A 3,532-nucleotide genomic window follows, 5' to 3' on the forward strand; every position below is an offset into this window, starting at 1 on the left:
GAATTCAGACAAAGCGAAGGAAGCAGCTCGCAACCTCCGGCAATACTTATTGAGGAGTGGGCAATCCATCCTGATTTTCCAGAACAATAAATCATCATCGGCGCATAACTCCCCGATCGAACTAAATGACGATTGTGGAAATTGTTGTCCAACTCTCTGGATGTCTTTGCTTGGCAAACTTCTGACATGGTCGGAGTTCCCCGGTTGTTGGCCAAACATAAGCTGAAAGTGTCGGACGCGGTTAAGCCTGTAGCCCAAAGAAAAAGAAACATGGCTTCGACACAACACAGAGCCATTGCTGAAGATGTATGAAAACTGCTGAACGCTGTTATCATCAGAGAGGTGCGATACCAAACATGGGTCTCAAACCCTGTAATGGTCACCAAAAAAGACAACACATGGAGGATGTGCATAGATTTCTCTGACCTCAATAACGCATGTCCGAAAGACTGTTATCCGCTTCCGGAGATTGATCTAAAGATTGATTCTTTGGCAAGCTTCCATCTCAAATGCTTCCTGGATGCATACAAAGGATACCATCAGATATAGATGGCCATAGAAGACGAGGATAAGACAATGTTTGTGACGAACGAAGGTTTGTTCTGCTGCATAAAAATGTTGTTTGGTCTAAAAAACGTCGGGGCAACTTATCAGAGGTTAATAGGTAAAGCCTTCAAGAGCCAAATTGGCAGGAATCTGGAGATTTGTGTGGACGATCTAGTCATCAAAAGTGCGGCTGAAGACGACATGATAAATGACATACTCAAAACCTCCACAAGGATTTGGAGTATAAATTTAAAACTGAATCCAAATAAGTGTTCCTGCAGTCTTGAAAAGGGGAAATTCTTGGGAGTATGGATAACCCAATCCAGAATTCAAGCACATCCAGACAAAGTGCAAGTCGTAGTCACCATGCAGCCTCTGAAGACTGTAAAAGAAATTCAGTCCTTAAACGGTAAGCTACCGCATTACATCGCTTCATCTCCAAAGCCGTAGACCGCACCATCCCTTTTATGAATGTCCTAAAAAAGAGCATCAGAAAGGGGCAGATCGAGAGGACAGCCGAAGCTGATGCAGCTTTCCAAGAGTTAAAAGTTTGTTTGGGGTCCCTCCCCACTTTCACCGCTCCAAAAAATGGCGAGATAGTAACCGTATACTTATCTGCCTCTCATTTCGCCATCAGTGTGGTACTAGTAGTCCATCGGAATCAGGCTCAAATTCCGTTATACTATGTGAGCCACGTCTTAAAAGATTTCGAAACCAGGTACCCCGTGATTGAAAAATTGGTACTAGCTCTGGTAGATGCCTCGATAAGGCTCCGAAGATATTTTCAAGCTTTCAACATAGAAGTGCAAACCAATATCCAAATCCAACAAGTCCTGCGGAAGCCTGAGATCTCCGGACGTCTCATAAAATGGGCTATCGAGCTCAGCGCCTTTGACATCACTTACCGAACAAGAGGTCCGGTGAAAGGCCAAGCAGTTGCGGATTTTTTAACGGAAGTCCCCACCGGAGAGAGCACGAAAGAAAGACCGGCCCTTCCAAGTGTCTGGAATTTGTATACAGATGGGGCTTCCAGCAAAGAGGGGGCCAGAGCTGGTCTAATTCTGATTGACCCTGAAGGGATAGAGTGTACCTATGCCCTGCGTTTCGATTTTAACACGTCAAACAACGAAGCAGAGTATGAAGCTCTTCTAGCCAGACTCCAAACTACCGCCAAGGCTGGAGCAAGTTCTGTCCTGGCTTATGTTGATTCTTTGTTAGTCGCCAATCAAGTCAATGGAGAGTATGAGGCACGAGAAGAAAACATGATCCGGTATCTAAACCAAGTGAACAGCTTGATCGCCACCTTTGACGCAAGAAAGGTGGTCCATATTTCAAGAAGCAAGAGCAAAAAAGCTGATGCTTTGAGCAAGCTGGCTTCAGTCTCGTTCTGCCATTTATCAAAGGAAGTCTTGGTTGAAACTCTACGAACTCTAGCTATCAGCCAAGGAGAAACCGTCATGTTAATTGCCATACAAGAATAATCTTTGATGACATCGATCGTGGATTATCTAGCCAACGGCAAGCTCCCGGAGGATAAAGGTCAGGCACGAAAGCTGAAGGTTAAGGCACTCCAGTACCAAATTCATGATGGTAAACTGTACTGGAAGACGTTTTTAGGGCCGCTCCTGAGGTGTTTGACACTGGAAGAGGCCATCTATGTGATTAGAGAAATCCACTGGGGGATCTGCGGCATTCACTCAGGGCCGAGGATGGTAATTGCAAAAGCCATGAATGTCAGGTATTACTGGCCGGGCATGCACCAAAGCGTCGTAAACAAATTGCATGCTTGTGAAGACTGTCAACAACATGCTCCGGTCAGTCATCGTGCTAAAAACCATCTGGTACCTGTAACCTCCGCTTGTCCCTTCCAGAAGTGGGGGATTGATATAGTCGGGCCTTTCCCTGTTTCCACCGGAGGTGTAAGGTTCTTGCTGGTTGCCATAGATTATTTCACTAAATGGGTCGAAGCAAAACCACTACAGACCATCACCGGAGAGCAGATCCTCTGGTTCGTCTGGGAAAATATTATGTGCCGGTATGGGATGCCCCTCTAAATTGTAAGTGATAACAGATAACAGTTCTCTAAAAAACTGTTTAAGACCTGGTGCGAGAAGATGAACATAGAACAGAGCTTCACTTCTGTTGCTCATCCCCCAAGCAAATGGGCAGGTCGAGAAAGCTAACCGAAGTATCGTAGACGATATCAAGAAACAGTTGGGAAAAGAAGGAGTCTCCTGGGCTGACGAACTTCCGCACGTCCTCTGGGCACACTGCACGATGCCAAAAACAAGCACAAGGGAAATTCCCTTCAACTTGACTTACAGCTCGGAAGCTGTGATTCCGGCTGAAGTAGACATGCCCACACGCCGAATGTGGCAAAACCAAGGGGAGAACGAGCAACAACTCCGTTTGAACCTTGACCTTGTTGAAGAAAGGAGAGAACTTGTGGCCATCAGAGAGGCCAAATAAAAGAAGGAGTTGGAAACATTACAACTCCAAGGTAAAAGAGGTCCGCTTCAAGGAAGGTGACTATGTTATGCGTAGGAACGATGCTAGCCTGGCCGAAGGTACCGGAAAAATGGCCCCGAAATGGGAAGGACCGTACATGGTCAAAACATCTGAAAAAATGGAGCATACACCCTAGTCAAGGTTGATGGAACTCCTATTACCCGAACTTGGAATGGGATGCACCTTAAGAAATGCTACATCTGAAGTCTCCTGAATTTCCGAAGAATCTAAAATAAAGTTTTTTCATTTCCAATGTATTGCGGATGGTCATGCCCGCACCTTTTTATTTACCGATATTGTAATCACCGGGATGGACATGCCCCAGAATATCTTTATGATTAATAGAACGGATGAATTTTCTATTTAATGATCAGCTGCATCATGTATTATTTATCAGACCATCAAGGGATTCAAACCATAAAAAATGAAGACGGACTGGCAAACGTTCGTCCTTTATTTTCAAAGAAAATACTAAAAA

Source organism: Helianthus annuus, chromosome 11 (genome assembly GCF_002127325.2).
Source record: "Helianthus annuus cultivar XRQ/B chromosome 11, HanXRQr2.0-SUNRISE, whole genome shotgun sequence".
Taxonomy (NCBI): Eukaryota; Viridiplantae; Streptophyta; class Magnoliopsida; order Asterales; family Asteraceae; genus Helianthus; species Helianthus annuus.